This window comes from Camelus ferus, chromosome 14, assembly GCF_009834535.1.
Source record: "Camelus ferus isolate YT-003-E chromosome 14, BCGSAC_Cfer_1.0, whole genome shotgun sequence".
Lineage (NCBI taxonomy): Eukaryota > Metazoa > Chordata > Mammalia > Artiodactyla > Camelidae > Camelus > Camelus ferus.
In genome coordinates this window covers 52040407-52061356 of record NC_045709.1, presented here as the reverse complement: position 1 = coordinate 52061356, position 20950 = coordinate 52040407, and positions in this window count along the sequence as shown.

The window sequence follows — 20950 nt, the reverse complement described above, 5'->3', positions numbered from 1 at the left end:
TGATCTCTTCAGTGATCCATTGGTACTTTAGTATCATATTGTTTACCTTACACATGTTTGCTTTTGTAGTTTTTTCTTCTTGTAGTTGACTTTTAGTATCATACTATTGTGGTCAGAAAAGATGCCTGATAATTTCAATCTTCTTAAATTTATTGAGGTTGTTTTGTGGCCTAGCAAGTGATCTATCCTGGAGAATTTCCCATGTACACTTGAAAAGAATATCTATTCAGCTGCTTTTGAACAGAATGTTCTCCTGTGTAGGCTATGTGAGCCCTTCTGTTGTGACTGGGCCAACTACTGTGGGCATGCTGGTAGGTGGGGCTGGCCCCTGGCTCAGTTGGCTGCCAGGCTCTGCCTTGTGCAGTGGCTGCTGGATGACTAGTGGGCATGGTCAGGTCCTGGCACAGCTGGATGAGTGGCCTGAGGAATCTCAGAACTTGGGCTGGCCTGCTGGTAGGAGGGCTCAGGTACTGGGGCAGCTGGCTATGTGGGATAAAGGGGCCAAGGGCTGGTGCTGGCCTGCTAGAGGGCAGGTAAGTTCCCAATGCTAATAGGCTAGCAGGGTGACTCCAAAGTGGTGCCTGCCAGCACTTGTGTCCTTGTGGTAGAATGCATTCCCCCAAATGGCTGCTGCCAGCATTGATTTCCCCAAGGGTCTGCCAGTTACCTCCTAACACTCCAGGGGGCTCTCCAAGACCAGGAAGTGGGTCAGACACAGCATCCTTTCAAATTACTGTCTCTGCACTGGAATTTGGAGCATGTGGGATTTTGTGTGTGCCCTTTGAGAGTGGAATCTCTGTTTCCTACAGCCCTCAGTTCTCCCACATATAAACCCCGCTGGCCTTAAAAGCTAGACTTTCTAGGGGCTTGTCTTCCTAATGTAGGACCCCTGGGCTGGGGCACCCCATGTGGGGCTTGGACCCCATGCTCCTTGGGGAACACTTCTACAATTGTGATTATCCTCCCATCTGAGGGTCACCTATCCAGGAGTGTAGGTCTTGAGTACACTGTGTCTCTACTCCTCCTACCCAGGTGTTGCAGTTCCTTCTTTATCTCTTCAGTTGTGAAAAATCTGTTCTGCCAGTGTTAAGGTCATTCTCATAGATAGTTGCTCTGTAAATATTTATAATTTTTGTGTGCCTGGGAGGAGGTGGGCTCAGGGTCCTCCTACTCTAGCACCTTGGCCACATCTCTCACATATCAGATATTGAAGTAATAGAATACTATATAGTAATAAGTGTGGGTGAACCAGAATTACATTATACACATAGGTAAATCTAAAAATAATACTCTTACATGAATAAAGCAAACTACAAAAGGCTACACCCAATATTATATGATGTTGATATATTTTTATAAAAAAGCACACATAAAAGCTCCCTTTTTCCATACTTTTTTTTTCATGAAAGCATCATATGCAGTAACAGAATACACTCCCATGTAAGAGAGGAACATACCAACTTCAAGATAGTGGGTACCTCTGGAAAGAGAATGGAGATAGAAACATATAGGGGAATTGTCTTTATTTGTATCTATAATGTGTTTATTTTTTATAAAGAAATTTGAAAAACAATGATATGAGCTTCCAAGTGCAAATCTATGTAGGGGTAGGTTTTCACTCCTTTTCTCAGGAGTGGGATTGCTGGGCTATATAATATTTACTTTATAAAATTACTGATAAACTTTGCGAAGTGACTGTGCAAGTCTACCTTCCTGCTAGCCTTGTTACAGTTGCTTTATTTTATACAACACTTGGTATTTTCAGACTTTTAAATATAGCCAATCTATCACCAGTAAGATATATGTAGTGGTATGTTAGTGTGGTTTTAATAGGCATTTGACTAATACTAATGATGTTGGATATCTTTTAATTTTCTATTTACATTCTTTGGGAAAGTGTTTTTATTCAAATCTTTTGCTCATTTTCCACTCCATGAGTTGTTTAACTGAGTTGTAAGAGTTCATTTCTTTCTGGTACAAATCCTTTACCATATATTTTGCAAGTATTTTCTCCCAGGCCATGGCATGCCTTTTCATTTAAAGTAAATCAGTGATTGCTAGGAGCTAGGGAGGTGGGAGAGGGTTGGCTGCAAGGAGGAATGAGAGAACATTTTTGAGGGTGATGGAAATATTTCATGTCATGATTGTGGTGGTGATTACATGACAGTATGTATTTATGGAAACTTATGTAAATTTATACTTAAATTGGTTAATTCAATTATATATAAATTATACTTTGATAAAGCCACTAAAATATTTTAACTAAGTATGGTAAATTTTAGCATTATTTGTTTTTTTAATCAGTAGATTTTTTTAGTGCTATATTGACCTTTGTATTTTTTTATATGTTTAATTATTTTTTAATTTTAAAATTTGGGAAAAACAGTTATTCCGGTTCTAACTTTGTAACTCCGGTTTCTTTAATGAACCATTGATCCAGTGGGGAAACTAATCTGGAGTAAAAAATATTAGTGAAAATTACTAAAATGAAAAGCAGACTCACCACTCTTCAATGTCTGATAAGCTTTGTTCTGTCAGATTCTGGAATTATAAGCTTCTTGATGTTAATTTGTCAACTAATTGTACATGAGTTAAGAGTGCATTTCTGCTCCATTGAAGGGATAGCAGCTAGAAAACATCATGTATAAAGTGCTACATGAACCTTTGCAGACATTTCCATTTGGAGAGAACATTATTTAGGCTTCCCAGCTGCCTTGGTTAGGGAAGTTCTTCAAACATTGTTAAACTGATCATCTGATTTGCTAAGAGGAATGAGTACCATTCCAGCTGCATTTCTGGGAATGCAGCGTGAAACAGGTGGGGGAGATAGCACAAATGCCAGAACTTTTCCCTTGGTTGCGGAAGCTCTCCCACACACAGAGAATGGGTGTGAACACAATCTCCAGCAGGCACAGCATCACCTGTGAGCTTCTTACAACTCCAGATACTTGGGTGAGACTTGGACAGACCTTAGGTGTCTGAATGTACAATGATATATTTTTAATTTTGTCTTTGTTTCTTTTAAACAATCTCTAGAGGTGACTCTTGTACACCAAGTGTCTTAGATTAGGCTGCTATAACAAGTAGTGTAGACTGGGTGGTTTAAACCACAAAAATTGATTTTCTCATGTTCTAGAGGCTAGAAAGCCCAAGATCAAGGTGACAGCTGATTTGGTTTCCTGTAAGAGCTTTTCTTCCTAGCTTGCACATGGCTGCTTTCTCACTGTGTCCTCACATGAGGGAGACAGTGAGACAGAGACATAGACAGAGATATATCTCTGGTGTTTCTTCTTACAAGGACATTAATCCTATCAAGACCCCACCCTTATGACCTCATTTAACTTTGATTGTTCCTTACTTCAAATACAGGCACATTGGGGGTTGGGGCTTCAACATACGAACTTTGGGCGGGGGGACATAATTCAGTCCATAGCATTCCATGCCTGGCTCTCTAAAATTCATGTCCTTATCTTGTGGAAAATATATTCATTGCATTCCAGCAAGCCCAAAGGTCTTAACTCATCCTAGTATCAATTTTAAAATTTAAGTTTAATGTCTCAGATATGGGTGAGACTTGAGGTATGATTCATCCTGAGGCAGCATTCCTCTCTGGCTGTGAACTATGAAACCAGACAAGTTATGTGTTTCCAAAATACAATAGTAGAGATGCTTAGGGTAGACATTTCCTTTATAAAAGGAAGAAACAAGAAAGAATAAAGGGTGATGAGTCCCAAGCAATTCCAAAACCTAGCAAGGCAAATTCCATTAGATCTAACGCTCAAGAATAGTCCTCTTTGGTTTGATGCCCTGCCTTTCAGACCCACTGGGAGGTTGGAGGGATGGTCCCACTTCCAATACTCTACTGGGTGAGGGGTTGCACCCCTAAGGTTCTGCAGGGCAGCTCCATATCCAAAGATTCAGGCAAATGGCCCCACCCTTTGAAAATGAGGATGCAGCTCTGATGATCTCTGAATCATCTTTGGGGTCATTCTTCTCTTTTCTTGAAAAATAGCACATACTTGCAGCTGAATAGCTTTATGATCTGCTCCTATGAAATCTAAGAAGTCTGATGGAGTATCTCCATTTTCTCTCATTTTTTTTCTGTCCCTTTCAGTCTCAGTTGGCAGTGTTCATGCTAGTACAATCCCATCTCTATTCCTGGTCCTGGTTCTTTTTTGCTGAACAATTTCTTATTCAATTCATCTCTCCCTTCCCATTTTATTGGATGAGTCAAGCTGCTCCTTCCATTCTTTGCTTAGAAATTCCCTCAGCAAATACCCAATTTCATCACTTGCAAATTCTACTTTCCAAAAACAGTAGAACCCAGTTCAGCCAAATTCTTTGCTTTATAATGAGGATTGCCTTAATAACGAGGATTGCCTTTCCCCCAGTTTCCAATAACCTGTTCCTCCTTTCCATCTGACACCCCACCAGAATCACCCTTCACATCCACATTTCTAGCATATATCTCAAAACTCTTCCAGTTTCTAACCATTATCTCATTTCACAACCACTTCTACATGTTTAGGTATTTGTTACATCAGCACTCCGCTTGTGATGGAAAATCTATCTTAGCCTTCTTGGACTAACAGCTTTAAGAGAAATTTATTTTCTCACAGTTCTGGAGGCTGGAAGTCCAAGATCAAGATGATGGCAGGGTATGTTTCCTGGTGAGGGTTCTTTTCCTGGCTTCCAAATGGCTGCTTTCTTGCTGTGTCCTTACATGGGACAGAGAGAGCCAGTGCTCTGATCTCTCCTTATAGTCTACTAATTCTATTAGGGCCCCACTCACATCACCTAATTACTTTCTAACTCCAAATGCAGTCCACTAGGAGGTAGGGCTTCAACATGTGAATTTGGGGGAGGACACAATTCCATCAAAAGCACCAAGGTTTTACGACAGTTAAAGAGAACCTATTACTTAACCCCTCAACTTCACATGGGATGCCACTACTTTGAAAGATTTTCCCTATCAGATATTAATATATTAAAAAAAATAAGATAACCAGATTAGTAACACTGAGTTGATATTATTTCAGTCTGCAGACTGGCCTGTATAGCTTTGAAGTAATGATTTTTCATATTTTTCTTGAAATATTAAAATTAGTATAATACAATTCACTCAGGAAACTGAAGTTGTGAATTATTGCATATACTTATATATCTTTTCTCTGGTGAGATTTTAACATATTTTTTCTCCCTCAGAGCAGAATTCCTGTGAAACACAGTTGATTTTACAGTAGGTAAAACAGTATTAAAACAACTTTTTATTATGGAAAATTACAAGCATATACAGAAGTAGGGTATAATGAATAATAATGAATCCCTCATAGGCTCCCCATGAGTCAGCTCCAACAATCATCCCCATATGACCTGTAATATTTTTACCTATACTTCCACCTTTTTCCTCAAAAAATCACTGGCGGTTTTTTCAAGGAGGTTATCAGAAGTCATATTACTTTACCTATAAATATTTCAGTATCTATCTCTAAAAAATACGGACTCTTTTAAAATCATTTCTAATATTTCATGATCATGCCTAAAAGAATTAACTATAATCCCATTATATCATCAAATAGTCCATCAATATTTTTATAACTTCTTTTAAAGTTTCTATTAGTATCTAAAGAAGATGCATGTGTTACAACTGGTTGATTTGTCATTTTAATGTAAAAAATCATCTCTTTTTTTTTTTCCCTGTAAATTATTTGTTGGAGAAATTGAGTCTTTTGATCTGTAGAGTGTCCCTCATTCTGCATTTTGCTGATTGCAACCCATTTATTGTTTAGTATTTATCTTTAGCCCTTGTATTTCTTACTATTGGTAGGTTTTGATAAGAAGCTGATTTCATTTTTGGCAAGAATGCTTTAGAAGTTTTGTCCTTTTATCAGGAAGCAGCTAATGTCTGGTTATCTTTGTCTTTTGAGGGAAGAAACATTAAATGATGAAAATTTTATTAGGGCTTGATTGCAGTAATTTTGAAAATCAAAGGCCTAAGGTGATCTAAGCTCATACAATTGTTAAGAAAAATCAGGATAAGAATGGAGGTAGAAAAGAAACCATTTTAATCATACTTTCTAATTTGTTATTCCCCACCCCTCCCCAAGAATATTAGGTGTTCTTCACTGAAAACTAAAAGCGTGGATGTTGAAAGAGAGTGCTTGGTAAAGGAGGATGGAGTTAAGTGTCCAGGCTCATGATGCCAGCCCTTGTGATTGCTTCTCTCTCTACTTTCAAAGATATCATAGAAAAACAAACACCTTCTCTCTCTTTCTTTGGAAAATTTAGTCAGAATTCTGATTTCTTTTCATAACACTTTTTCTGATTCTCCTGAGGTCATAAATATCAGAGTTCCCTGATTCTACTAAAAAAAAAAAAATAATAAGCTGGAAAGATACTTTCTTGCCACTGATTCAAGTAGCCATTTACTCATTCTCCCATTTATTCTAAAGGAGGAAATGTAAAATTCATCACTGTCTATACCTCAGGCATAAGTTAGAGGCTGCACAGCACACTAGAATATACATGGTCTTCAGACTCAAACAAACTAGAATTCCAATCCTTTCTTAGTCACGCATTAGCCTGAGGCCTGGGGTAGGGCACTTACCTTATCTATGCCATAATTTCCTGTCCTACAAAATGGAGCCTATAATACCTACCTCACAGGTTTCTTGTGAGTGTTAAATAGCTGCTTAGCACCCTACCTATGTTATACATGTGAGATTATGTACTGTTCTTGTCACATAATAGATAAAGATCAATGGAAGTGTTGTTGTTGTTGTTGTTGTTGTTGTTGTTGTTAGCATTTATTCTGTAAATAGTTGTTTCCTACCATTCTTTTCCTCCTTAACTCCTCAACTTTCTAGTATCATTTATAAATATGGCAAAAGTGTATAGTAGGCTATCTCCAAATCAGTGCTTGGTAAAAACTAGTGAGAAGAGAGTATTGAACAGAGAAAAGACATGTAGTGGTAATTGAGAACACTCAAAATTGTTCAGCTTAGAAAAAATAGATGCTTTAAAGCCAAGGATACTGAACCATTTCTATTTTATAAATGCATTTTTTAAAGGTGTAGCCTAGGTTAAATGATTTATGACAGCACTTTGTAGTATATTAGTAAGTGCCCTGTAGTATATTTTGTAAATACAGTGACATTTTAGCTATAAGAGCTCTCATTACATGTCTCTGTTATTAAATCATTCCTCCAAAGGCAGGTTAAACTGCCAGGTTTTGGGTAAGAATTATAGGGTTTATAGATTCATGAAGTGAAAATCAGTATGCTTGAGCTATGTAATGTATATTCACTGTGAAGGCAGAACATAGCAGAACAAGAAATGATTATAATACTAAGGACGCGAAAAAGTGAGCAAAAGAAACTGTTTCTAAATATGCCCTCCTAGAGTGACTTTCACGGTCACACTTCTCTTGAATGAGAATACCATAATGTCTTTATTAGCATCATCATTTTCATTTGGCTTAATCAAAAAATTGCAACCATCTTGGCAGTATTTTCATTAAAGACTTTAACTCAGATTGAGATTAGGGCATCCTGCTGGCCTGGCTGACAGAGAGAGCTAGAATTCTGGCAGTTATCAAAAGAAATGAAAATAAAATCGATCAAGTATACATTTTGATGAGATATTACTGATTCCAATACAGCAACCACCACATTTTCATTTATTAGAGAATTGAAGCAAAGAAGTCCATAGAATGTCAATGTGGCAATCTGGCCTGATTTGACATATCTATTCAATGCAAGTCAGAGCCATCCATTTAAGGAGTGATAGGGGTCAATTTTACTTCTCAGGAAAGTCATTGAGTTGGTCCCATGCAACTAGTACTTGTTCATGAAATAAAGTTAATTAGCAAGTAGATCTTTCATAACTAGATGGATATTGATTATTGAATTTTCTACTCAGAAAAACAACAATGAAAGTCCTCATTTCATACCCTTCTTGTCCTGTGGAACCTTATTTACAGACTTGGGGCTACAGAACACCAAGACAGGATTTCAAGCGCAGTAAAAGAATGGAAGGGCACATGATCTCTTTGCACAGATTTAAGTTACTTTAGAAAAGGTATATGTCAGCAGTCCTCAAACTTTAACTTGCATCAGAAAGATCTGGAGAGCTTGTTAAAGCACCAACTGTTGGGACCTTGATCCCAGAGTTTTTGATTCAATAGACCTGGAATGGGTTCCATGAATTTGCATTTCTAACCAGTTCCCAGGTGATACAACTGCTGCTAAGGGTCTTGACACCATTCTTGAGAGGCTCTGGTGTTTATGTTGTGGATGTCAGTATGCCATTCCCTATTTTCTAGCAGCTAAGAGAGTGTAGTGTCCCCTTGAGGAGTCTCAGACAGTTATCTTTCATTTATCCATTTACTCAATAAATACTTATTGGGTTACCATATAGTCTCACTAAGTCTCACTAGGCCTTAAATATTACAGCTGTAAGACTTGGATCATCATGGCTTTCAATGTGCCTAAAAACTAAGTATGGAATTCTGATAAAATGTGTGACGATTTTAAGGATGCTATGAAACAAAGGAGAGAGACATCACCCAGACTTGTTGAATGGACAGGAAAGTCTTCTTGGAGAACATGACACCTACACTTACTTTTCTGATATCCCCACAACAACAAAAAAAGCCTGTAACTTTGGGGCCAGCGTCCTGTCTCCTGAATTAATGTGAGAGCTTTCTTAGAATCTTCAACCTGACACTTCTCTCAGCTGCTCACAGAAACCCCACAACATCACTATCGTCTTACAAAAATGCAAATATGGTCATATCACTCTCATGCCTAAAATTTCCTCTAGCTTCAGAAAAAATGTGAAACTTCTTCATTATCTTTTCCAATATATGCTTTTAACCTCCAAATATGCTACCACCCACCCAAGCACCTTATTCTCCAGTTTTGTGTGGTACGTCTTGCTCATCCTGAACATACCCTTTTCTCTCTCACCTCTTAGATACTGTGTATCTCTTTTCTTTATCCAGATTTTTTTTTTTTTGTCCCTGTATTGCCCACCTCCATCTTATCTGTCACAGCTCAATGTTCTGGTCCTCTGTGAAGCCTCTGTTGACTGGTCCTTGAAGATAAGCACTTCTTTCTCTGTATTATAAACATTTGATAGATATATCCTTGTTAGGCATACTTATTTGTTGGGATAATTGTTTGTTGACTTAGATACCTTAGATGAGACTGTGGATTCCTGGATAGCAGGGCCTATGAATCATTCATTTTTTCATCATAGTACTTACACAAAACTAGGTACATAAGATGTGCTCAATTAACTGGTTGCTGAATAAATGAATGAAAAACTAGGGATACATGTAAAAGGGGGGTCAGGGTCAGTTATTTCTACCTTGGAGATTGCTATAGCTTAATATTTTTTAACTTAATATCAGTTTTAAATATCTGGATGAGAGAATTTGACACATACAGCTTGAGTCTAGAGTCCATTATTTGTTCTCTAGGCTGTCACTTGTGGGGGATAGGATAGAGTTGTGATAAGTTTTTCTTACCATCTGTGGGTAGGCAAGTTATCCCATAGAAAGGGCAAGGAAGGGCATGAGTCAAAATGATAGATTCATATCTCACGTTTACCTCTTTTTAAACCCCTAAATATCACTGTTATTAGTATAAAGATATTAAGACAAGAAAAAAATAGCTAGAAAAAAGAAAATAGCAGATGAGAGGTTCAACGAAATGTGGGGCGATGAGAAGCAAAAGGAAAATAATAATCAATTTTGGAGAACAGAGAAAGTTTCAACCTAACTACAGAGGGGAATAATGAATGAGCCAATTTACTCCATGGAATTCTGTGAGCCTTAATGATTCAAGGCACCCCAGATAGAAAGAATGAAGGGTTATGCATAGAGTTTCCACAAGGGGATACTTTTCCACCATTTGGGGTGAAATTTATGTTTTTCTGAATCCAGCAAAAATATCAGTTGGTAAAATAAGTAAAAGAATTACAATTTCCCTACTAGAATTAAAGCTTAATAATCACTATAGAGATGTTTACTATTTTGAAGAAATAGACTGATGTCAAGTAGAGAGCAAGTGCAGAAATCACCGAGGTACAGAGTTGAAGGATAAGACTGACGTTTCCAGAACTGGGCATGAGCAGGGAGCAGAGAAGCAATCTAATCAGGGGATGTAGTTTGGTCTAAGCGTGTGTTTGAGACCCCCATCTGATGCTAAGGGTGTATCATTGTTGCAAATGAAATAAATAGCAATACATTTATATGCATAGTATACTTTATAAAAAATTTTAGACTGTTGTTCCAAGGAATAATAGGTTCCGGAAGCAAAGTAAGTTCCTAAGGTGGCAATTTCCACAATTCTGTGTCATGCTGATAACTGTTTGGATATCAGAATATTATGTTACTGTAATGCCACTCAATAATATTAGCTGACCTTTTGCAATGTTTGAAAATACTCCATAGGCTACAGTGGTTTGTAGATACTTTAGCAGAAGAAGCGCAAGGTGAATAAGATAAGAATGTTGCTGTAGAGTACTTGGACAGATAATTACCAATCGACCTAAAATCTGAATCAGCAAAAGCAATACAGATCTTAATGGCAAAACCAAATTCAGGGCAAGCAAGTGAAATATTTTCATTATTAAAAAAGGAAATGAGCTTTCATGAAGTAACGTGTAGCTTAAAGTTCAACTTGGAATTTTTTTGGACTCACTCTACCAACACTGTCACGAAATGAAAAAAATTTTTCTATGAATGGAATATTTGTCACTAAATAAAGATCAAGACTATTGGATAGACTATAAGAGCTTTATGTGTTCTAAAATTTAATCTTAAGGAAAATAACTTTAAAATATCTTACACATTTGTGGTATTATCTTTCAATACTTTGAATGAAATTTATTTAGCATGTACTTCTATTTTGTTTCTTTCTTTTAGTTTTTTAATTATCAAATGTCTATATCATAGCTTTTACATGTTATTAGAATATATAATCCTGTCAAATAATATTGGTTCATAATAATCGTAAACAATGTATTTTTTACTATTTTTATGAAAAATCTCTGCAAATTTAGCTTGACCCTATCAAAGAAAAATAATTTACTGCTTATTATTATGGTAATTAATTGTCATTTAAAAACACTCAAATAAAGCATATGAAAAGGACAAATTAACTTATGATTAGGAGAATTTTCAAGAATTCCTGAGAATTCTGATTCCTCAGTCCAGAATCAATGGGGACTTGGAAGTATGAGAAAGGAGTTGAACACAGAGGAGCTGATGGGCCATCTGTATCAAGAGGAAACATGATCCAGCATACAGGCAAGAGACTAGTGCTCCTCTCCCTCTAAGTCCAAGCCCCTACCCCACCACACACCCAACCATGGGATGCTGGGAGTTCCGCTTTTTTAGAAATGTCTTCAGACTTAGGGAATCTGCAATAGAGATCTAGGGTGACTTGTGGCTTGAAAAATGCATATTGAGTAAAAATCTAGATCCTCTGCTCTGAAACCTTTCTCACTCTTTCCCCATTTAAGTCCCAAAATGTCACTAGCCAGAGAGAAACTGTCCCTAACTTTCTAGTCCTCTCCCCACCCTGTCAAATTCAGGAGCATGGAGAAATCGGTAGCTCTAGTTTATGAAATGAGTGCATGCCCCCAACACGAAAGTCTGCCAAACCCTTATCCCCCATAAACATCATTGCACACCAATCAAGATTTCAGTGACTCATTAAACAAGAATGGTCAGCCAGGTTAAAGAATTCCCAAGAATTTGAGGAAAGCCTCTAATTACAAAAGAGAGCAGCAAAAACAAATAAACCAACTAATAGAAAATAGGAAGGAATCTTGAGGAATCGGAGACAATGGGAAAAATTGGGGGAGCAGATGAAAACTTTAAAATAAAATGGTTAATATCTTCAGAGAGACAAGAGGAAAATTGCACCAATAAAACAAAAACAAAACAAAAAGGAAACAAACATGAGACAAGAAAGAAATTTTGAAAAGAAAAAATAAAGAATTTAATACAAGATTTAGATGATGAGATTGACGAAATCTCAGGGAAAATGAAACAAGTGTTTAACTAATGGAAAATTTTGGAGAAAATATTAAAAATTGAAGATTAAACCAGAAGGCTCACTATCCATATAACAGGTGTCCCAGAATTAGAAAACTAGAGAAAAAAAAAAAAAGAGGTGCAGAAATTATCGAAGAAATAGCACAAAAATAGTTTTTTGAACAGGTTTCCTGAATGAAAAAATTCTGAGAGTGCTCTGTACCATGAAACATCTGCCCACCCTAAAACATGTGAATTTCAAAACACCAGGAATAAAAAGGAGATCCTAAAAAAATCAGACAAGAATAAAAAATGTCATACAAAAGAGCTGAAATGACAATGGCATCAGACTGTTCAACAGAAACACTGAAAATTAGAAGCCAGTGGACTATGGCCTTTAAAAGTCCTTTTTGAGAAAAATTATTTTCAACCTAGAGTTCTAGATCCAGCTGAAATAGGAGTTGTGAAGGTCAGAACATTGAAGATCATGTGTTGCTTTTAGGAAACTATTGGAGGATATTCTTCAAAAGAATAAGGAGCTATTCAAGAAAGAACACTTGGGATCCAGGAAATGAAAGATGATGCAATTGAGGAGAAATCTGAAGGGAAGTGCCCAGTTGAGGGATTGACAATACACACTGGAATCAGATGGCAGGACACAGTGAAAGAGTGTCTCCAAACAGATAAAAAGGAACTGATAGTTTAGTTCGTATATATGGGCATTTGGGAAAATATTCACAATTATTTGAGAGATTATCAATTAGAAAAAATGGTGAAAATTTTATAAAACACTAAAAAAAGAGAAAAAATAAATTAGCATTGTACATTGCTTGACTTAGTTTTGAAAAGTATTTGTTTATTTGTTGTCCTAATAATATAAACATTTGATTATCCAAAATTTGTGATAAAACAATACCAAAGAGTCTACTGTGGCAAAGAACTGAAGTCTCTGGCCAGCACCTAATGAGGACTGGAGGCCTGCCAACAGCCACGTGAGTGAGTTTGGAAGTGAAACCCCTCTCATTTCAGTTTTGAGATGGCTGAAGCCCTGGCCAATACCTCGACCATAACCTTATGAGACCCCCTGAGTCAGAGACAGTTGCTGCTCCTGGACTCCTGACCCACAGACACTGAAACAAATATGTTTGTGGTTTCAAGCTTCTAAGTTTAGTAGTAATTTGTTATGCAGCAGTAGATAACTAATACACCTCTCCTTTCTTAAATTTCATATTATAGCCAGCAAGGATAGTAATCTTCGGTTATATAAGCATTATTTTGCTTGATATAGAACTATGGAATTTTTTTCTTTTTTAAGAATTTGTTAGTGCCCGGAGAGGATCCCTTGCTTCTTTCACTTTTTGGCTCAGTAAACAGAGTTGAAGAATCAGACTGACTGTGGGGGAATGCTTCTAATGATGTTTTTGTTTGTATAAAAATGCTGGAAATAAAGCATCACAACTGGTATGCTGTAGTAATGTCCATGCCAACCTAATCCATCAGCCCTTGGCCCAATGATTTCAATATGGTTAGATACACAACCTGGAGATTTAATCCTGTGTATCACAGAAACTCATCTTCTGGCTCACCAAAGATTAGTTGGAGTAGACACCTGATTCTAGGTGAGCCAATCAGATCCTCTACCCCAGAAATTTAGAATTAGCATACATTGAGGGAGTCTTTTAACTATGGGGATCTTAAAGGAATTTTGTAGACTTAGGGTGTACATGCAGTCATCATATGACACATATATATAGACAAATAAGAAGAAAAGATAGTTTACAGAGTGATAAGCATGAAGCTAATACATAAAAAGAACCATAGTTAAGGAAACCTATAACTTTGTGTACACACAGACACACACACAGAAAACCACTCACACACATACACACACTTGCACGTACACATGCTCACTCTCAGACACATGGTTCCTTCAGCTAAATTTCTTTTATATAGGCTCTGTGAACATTTCTTCTTACTCAAGTTGATTTAGCTTTGGTGGGTTCCTATTCCTTGTAAATAAATCATCTCTGGCTAAGATGGAGGTTAGAGAGAACCACACATGGGGTTTACTGGAAAGGAGAGTTAGTGGAGCCACTTTTTCATCTCTAAACTTTAATCAGGACTATCTTCCTGGGAGCCTTCCCTCAGGAGAGACAAGATCAGTGTACCAGCAAGCACTTCATAGAAGACATCATCAATGACCAAGATGGTGCAGTAGGAAGACCCGGAGCTCACCTCCTCCCACAGGCACACCAAAATTACAACTATTTACAGAGCAACTACTGGTGAGAAAGACCTGAAGACTAGCAGAAAAGATCTTTTACAACTAAATATATAAAGAAGGAACCACAACGAGACAGGTCGGAGGGATGGAGATGTGATATGGGTCAAAACCCATACCCCTGGATGGGTGACCCACACACAGGAGAATAATTACAATTGAGAGGTTCTCCCTAAGGAGCAAGGGGTCTGAGCCTCACATCAGGCTCCCAGCCCAGGGGTCCTGCACCACAAAGGCAAGCCCCCAGAATGTTTGGCTTTCAAGACCAACAAGGCTTACTTTTGGGAGAGCCAAAGGACCGCTGGAAATAGAGACTCCACTCTTAAAGGACACACACAAAATTTCACATGCCTTGTGAGATTCTGCTCACAAGGCAGAAACAGTAATTTGAAGGGAACTTAGGTCAGACGCACCTGCTGTTCTTAGCCTCCTAGAGAGAGGTAGGAGTCAAACTGATCTCAGCCTGGGGACATAGATACTGGCAGCAGCTATTTTAGGGAGTTTGTTCTACGATAAAGACACGGGTGCTGGCAAGCCCCATTTTGGAATCCTCCCTAATACTGGGACCTGGCCCTGCCCACCAGCTTCTTAGCACCACTACTGGGATGCTGCAGACCAAGCAGTTGGCTGGGCGGGGACACAGCCCACCCATCAGCAGGCTGGTTGCCTTAGAACCCACTGGGCCACCCACTGCCCCAGGACCCGGACCCACCCTTCAGAAGGCCCAGGACCAAGCCTCACCAACCAGTGCAATGGCACTAGCCCTGCGACACCGAGGGCCATGCAGTCAGAGACCCCTAGACCTGACTCCATCCACCAGTGAGCTGGCCTAGCCCCAGTGCCCTGGACTTAACACTTACACAGTGCTGTATATCAATTATATCTCAATAAAACCGGAAGGGGAAAAAAAGTCACCATCAATAAACAAGTAAAGAAGCTGTGATGACTTTCTTTTGAAACATTTTTATATAAATAAAGCTTTCTAAGTATCAGTTGATCCTAATAGGAACCATTCACTCTTCTTCAGCAGTCCATAGCATGGGAAAACTAGCATGTCTGAATTTAACAGCCTCTGTGGTTATAAAAACTCCCCATAACAGATTATTTACTTGTAAATATTAACTGGAATTATAAGTGTGCATATCCTAGATTATTTTGTTTACTTGTTGTTGTGAAATGTTGTGGATTGTAACTCTGAGACTCATTTTGAATCTGTTTTAAGATTTTATCATTTAGCAAATTCATTCTTCACACTGTTTCTGCAATAGAAAGGTTATCATAATTAAGTGAAAACCAAGGATAATTCCAAAACTGACTTGACCTGAATTCACAATCCCTGCTCATCCTCTTTACGTTGTGAAAGTATCTGGTGTTTTGAAGCCAGACTGCATTGAACATCATTCACTTAATTTAAGAAATATATGTTGAACCTCTGCAATTGGTGCATGCCTTGTTAATTTTTTATGGTTGTATAAACATGAGTGATTTTTAGAACTTATCTGAGGTTGGGTTTTATGATATATAAGACAGAAATAATTTTTCTTATTTTTATACAGGTTTGTGTGTGGATAAATGATTGGCTTATTCATAGGCACATAGTATAGATATACAATAACTGTTATTTCCTTGTTTACTCGTATTTTTGGCACCCATTTGGGCACAGGAACAACAAAAATCCAGGCAGCAAGAAGGAAATGTAATAAATACTAGAGGAATAATAAGTCTGAAAACTAAGAGCAAGTCCAATACTGAGAACTAACCACTCACGACAATACCACAAGCATCGGTAGACTTCTTTCTTAGGCACGGTCTGAGCAGAGCAGTGAATCTTAACATAAGCACAGGAGCGTGGTTAGCAATCTAAAAGCAGCCAAAAGACCTATTACTAAAATTCATGCACTTCTGTCTAGGTTGGTTGCTTCTTTGATGCCTCTGAATTATTTGACAGAATTCTGTCAAACCATTCAAATAAATTAGTAAGAATTTCCTAATCATATTAGGAATTCTAATAAATTAATAAGCATTTTTCTAATCATATTACAAAAAGCAGATAAAGACTAGAACACAATCTGAAGGCACACCAATACATTCAAGCAGCAGCCAACAATCTAACCAAGAGTCAGTGAGCAGAAGAGTCAATGAAATTAGGTTCAACAACTGTACACACAGATGACTGAGCTGTTACAACCAAGCTCAATAATTTATGTCCAAAATAAAGGTTATAAATATAACCAAACTAGGGAAAAGGGCCAATAATGTTTGAAATACTCTGTTTAGTAAGGCAAGGTAGTGAATCATGAAGATTAGAAAGATTTTTTTATGTAGAAAAAGAATGGAAAAAAGTTTTGAATATTAAAATACAATTTTTGGCATTCTTTAAAATTTAAGTATATGGAATATGAGAGTCCATGACAATACTGAATAAGAGAAGAACTATTTAATATATTCTACATAAAATTGAGCCAACTTTCAATAATACAAATAGTTTATTTCCTTTAGCAAATACAAAAACATCTAGTAAGAAGTTATAAGAGGATATATCCACAGGCACAAATTCAAATAATCTTATAGTTAAGAACTTCTGGCACATGAACTTGTACTGGGGGGCTATAAATTCCTTTCAACATTTATTTAAGACATAATAAAGTAAACAGGAAGAAACTGTAAAGAATATATTCAGTTTGGTATGTTATGCCATTGAATCCAAGACTGTTACATGGACTATGGCCTGGCAGTTCAGTAAAAGAATAAGAATATGTAAAAGTCAGAGATTCAAACTTGTAACTCGAGAATGAGGAATAAAAGAAGACCAATTAAAGATTAACCCTTCCCCTTTTTAGTTGTAAGAGCCCTTGACATTATTGGTATATTGACCAGTATTAAATGTCATTTAGTGTTAACAATTCTACCTGATTCCATGCTAGGTGTTTAACTTCTTTTGGATAATCTATTTTTCCTGATTGAAAACTATTATCTGTAAGACTCTGGGGCTTATTTTTTCATCATGTTTATTTCTCACAGAAAAAAGGGAACTAGTTGGACCTAGAGATTACCATGCTAAGTTAAGTAAGTCAGACAGAGAAAGACAGATATCATATGCTATCAATTACCTGTGGAATTTTTAAAAAAAGATGGTACAAATGAACTTACTTACAAAACAGAAACAGACTTAAAGACATAGAAAAAAAACTTATGGTTACCAAAGGGGAAAGAGGAGGGAGAGATAAATTAGGAGATTGGGATTAGCAGATACAAACTACTATATATAAATAAGGTCCTACTGTATAGCACAGGGAAATATACTCAGTACCTTATAATTACCTATAATGGAAAAGAATCTGAATTCTTATGTATGTATAAGAATATACATATATTGAATCACTTTGCTGTACACCAGAAACTAACACAACACTGTAACTCAACTATACTTCAATTGAAAAAAAATAAGAAAAAGGAAAAGAGGACTAACTCATCATATTTTATCTGCAGGGTTGACTTAAAAAATATGTGATCTGTACAGTTGTACAGGATCCCATACTCAGAAGGGCCTCATGCTTGGTTTGATGCTCTGATGCCACCAGCCTGAAATTTTTAATAATTTTTAACAAGGGGTTCTGCACTTTCATTTTTCATGGGGTCTCCAAATTGTGTAAGTGGTCTTGCTAAATCTGTTTTACAGCTGCCCAATTAGTCTACGAAGTGGTGCTTTTGGTGTTAAAAAATAAATATTCCTAAACTTATATTATAATCAATCATAAATTAATTCTAAAATGTGTGTGGCTCCTTCCTCTTTTTCATGTGCTACTTCTCTCTTCTCTAGTCAAATAATAATATGAGACAAGTAGACAAGAAAAACTGAGATAGAGAGCCCAGAAGCAGATTTCCACATATACATACGCTTGTTACTCAACACTTAGAAATAACTAATATCTGGAAGAAAATTTAAAACAGTTCAATAGAAAATTGAGCAAAGTATTTGAATAGGCATTTCAAGAAAGAAGAAACTTAAATGAACAAGAAACAAGAGAAAATACACTCAGATTCAGTAATAATCAGGGAAATACAAGTAAAAATTAGAATGAAATACCACATCACACCTACTAGACTAGTAAAAATTTTAAGTCTATATATTATCAAATATCAGAGAGGACATGAATCAACAGAGACTTTCATATATTACTCAATGAGTCATAAATTGGAAAACTTTAAAAAACAGATTGGCCTCCTGTGAATATGAAATACACATGCCCCATGACCCATCAATTCTATTATTAGGTTTCGATAAATTAGATAAGCTTATTTATGAATACAGAATACATCTACTTTCATGGCAGCACAGACCTTAATAGAGTCGACTGAATATAGAAAGTGGGATATCATCATTCAATTGCATAATATAGCAATGAAAATGAATTTACTATAGCTACAAATGTCACCAGAGATGAATTTCACAAACATAACAGTGAATGAAAGATACACAACTTAAAATATTCATGTGTATAGTTCCATTTATATCAGGTTCAAAAGCAAGCAAAACCAGATAATACCTTGTTAGGGGCACATATAGAAGATGCTTAAATCATAAAGAGCAACAATCATTTTCACATCAGTGAAGATAGTAGTTGTTCTTAGGGTATAGGAAGAGAGGGATATGCCATCAAAGACAACTGGATCAGGGACTTGTAAGTTACTGGTAATGTTTATTTCTTAATAAGCATTTTGGTTACTTTGATGCTGGCTTAGTTATTGTTCTTTAAGTATACATGTTGGTTTTATGCACTCTTCTAATGTATGAATGTATTTCACAGTTTTAAAAAAAAGCCTTGTGTTTCAAGGCACTAGTCACCTAATATCTACAAAACTTAGAGACAACACATTTTAAAGAGGTCTACATATTTTTGACAAACCTTCAGTGAAAATGACAAATTAATTCCTAACTCTTGTACACCCAATCTGCCAGGAGAAACAATATTGTATTCATTTATGCATTAAAGATTTTTTTAAAGAACATCATATACTGAATCCTGTGCTAGTTGTTTTTGTAATAAACATGAACATAATGTGCATCTGATTGCAAGAAGCACAAGGTCTTGATGGAGAGAAAAAGATATAAGTAAATTGGTAGGAGTATTGAGTTCTACAAGGAAAACAATAATCTATACCTTCAAATCTCCAATAATATTTAAGATTATAGGCTCCCCTCCAAAAACTTCACTTCCTAAGATGAAGAAGCATTATTAAATTTCTTAAATACAGATTGGAGTTGGTTTTCTAGGAATGAAGACTTTGAAAGAGACAGATGTCATAGGCCTGTACTAGGGTGTGGCCTCCACCTCTCACTTACCTGCTGCCCTTGTGTAAGGGCCAAGGTCTCTTCTAGAATGTGGGTAAGAAGAGGTGGGGAGGATGATAGAAACTGAGGCTGAGGTGAGGATAGAAACTGGAGACCAAATAATGCCAGGATTATTAAGCCATTCTATGATATTTGGACTCTCAGTGATGGAGAACCATCAAAAGACCTCAAACAGGTGCCATTAGGTAGGTGAGTAGTTAATATCTCTATGCAACATAAAGTTAAAAAAAGAGAAAAAGCAAACATTGGTCTCCTCAAGAGATTGAGAATGAGGATGGAAAATGATGGGGGATGGTGAAAATAGTCGATAAGTTGGAAATGAGAAACAAAACTTTCCTCAAAATTTTGAATCTTTTAATATGATAGAGATATGGGTAAATGGAAGTTTTCCTTTTTCCTTTCTTTTGGATATAAGAACTGTTGAAGATTGTTTCAGAAGGATGGAGTACAACAGAAAGTTTGCCTAAGGCACTTTATTCTTACTGTGAAAATAAACAAAGATTTTTTGCCTGGCTTGTCTGCCTTTGCCTCCATGATTCCTTAAGGAATAGTCCATAGTATTTACTTTTAAGTCCACAGTCCTGTCACTTTATTTGCTTTAGAGTTATCTACTCCACAAGAAAATTATTTCAAATGGGAGATGACATTACTGATATTAAGCTATTGAAGAAGCAGTATCTAAAATCATTACTGCTATTCCAGCTGGAAGATGCAATGGCTGAGCTGTTTGATTGTCTTAACATTTTCAATTTGAGCCACTGAAGACTCCGTTACAGAAAACAGAATTTGGAGCAGGTAGCTAGATGCTGTTGTCGCAGCAAAAGAATCCATGATTGACAGACCCTTAAAACTTGTTTGTCAATTTCACTGTCTTCACATAGGTCTCTCCAGTTACACTGAGAAGAGGGCCTTGATTCACGCTCTTAAACGTCTTCTTGGAAAAGAGCTTCTCAGCTTCCAAAAGATAGGAATCTTACCAGTATATTTCTACCTGTTTCTGCAGAGGTTGTGTTGCAAAGTATTTTTAGCCTTGTAGAAAAAACACTTTACCAGCTAGCTATACCAGGAGAATACTTCTGGAGAGAGATACCAGCATTATTATAAATGCTATGAAAACCAGTACTCTATATTTAAATTTTAGACCAGAAAAAAATTTTTTTAAAGAACTCTACATTTTTTGTACTATGAAATAAACATATTCTCTACTAAAGATATTTCTTTCCTGAATTCCTGCATTGAAGAGTCTATATCAGCAGAATTTATGCCT